Genomic DNA, 1,178 nt, shown 5'->3' on the forward strand with positions numbered 1-1,178 from the left:
TCCCTCGGGAGCGAAGCGCCGGGATTGGGGAGGGGACGGACCTCTGCGGGCACGTCCTCCCTCGCCGCCACAACGCCGGCAGCTCCAGCCAAGGATGCCGTCAGCCACGGAAAAGCCATCTGCCCACCGAATTTCGGGAGCAGCGCTTGGCCTCCGCAGCCTCCCGCTGCCCAGAGCAAAGGGAGGCACCAGGATGGGCACAGCCACCCCAAAACCAGGCTTTTTGCAACCATTTTTAGCTGTTTGCTGAAAAAGCAGAGCGCTTTTTTAGGACAGCATGTCTCCACCGAGGGCTAGGAGACACTTAACGCAGCTGATCCTCAGGATATGGGAAAGCAGCAAAGTCCCGGCGTGGTTTTAAGAGCCAAAACCCGGCTCGTGGATGTCCAAACCCAAGCGCTGCCCGTCAAACCTGCCCGCGAGACCCTGCCCAATGCCAGGATCCTCCTCCCGCATCGCTTTATAACCCACAACCCGCTCCCGGGGCCGCCGGCTTCCTCAAGCCCTTTCCCCTCCCCCCCTGCCCAAATACACATTTCAAACACAGATTTCCCGATACCCGCTTGCCCGCTCTCACAGATCAGCAGCAGAAGAGCAATTGCCCAATTTGCAGCAATAAAAAATAAGAGAAAGGAAGGAAAAATTATCCACGAGCCAGTGACAGACAGCTTGCCGCTGGGGAAAAGCCAGGGGGACGCATTGTTCCTCAAAAATTATCTACCCGTGACCTTAAACCCACGGTGGAGGGGGAGAGGAGATCCAGGTGGGAGGCAGGACTGGATTTGGCACCAGTTTCCCCCCTGCCCTGAGCCGCGCAGATTTTATTATCGACCGCGTGCTGTTCGGTGGCACGACGCCAGCAGGATGCTCGGGATGCGCGGAGCACACCGGGGAAGGGGGAAAAGAGCATCAGCCGCAGCCTGGCAGCACGTAAAACCCATCGGGGGGATGGCAAAGAGGGATGCAGGAGATGCACGATGCCTTCCCACCCCTGGTTCAGCCAAATCCAAGCCGGGCTCTGGCTAACCTCAGTGGTCCGTGATCCCCGAGGGACGATTTTGGAGCTGCTCGCGATGCCGGGGAAGAATTGGCTCCTTTGTAGCAACCTCTCCCCGGCTCAACCCCGCAGAGCGCGGCCGCCGCTCCCCCTCCCCACGCCCTGCAGCAGCTGACGGCGG

At 60.1% G+C, this 1,178-nt stretch overlaps 1 protein-coding gene across 1 annotated transcript in view; it reads right to left on the reverse strand.

Annotated features, from left to right (window-relative positions):
- The window catches only part of ARHGEF10L (Rho guanine nucleotide exchange factor (GEF) 10-like), an 82,097-nt gene that overhangs the window by 2,429 nt on the left and 78,490 nt on the right, over positions 1–1,178 (reverse strand).

The sequence above is a fragment of the Pygoscelis adeliae genome, unplaced genomic scaffold (assembly GCF_000699105.1).
Source record: "Pygoscelis adeliae isolate BGI_AS28 unplaced genomic scaffold, ASM69910v1 Scaffold36, whole genome shotgun sequence".
NCBI lineage: Eukaryota > Metazoa > Chordata > Aves > Sphenisciformes > Spheniscidae > Pygoscelis > Pygoscelis adeliae.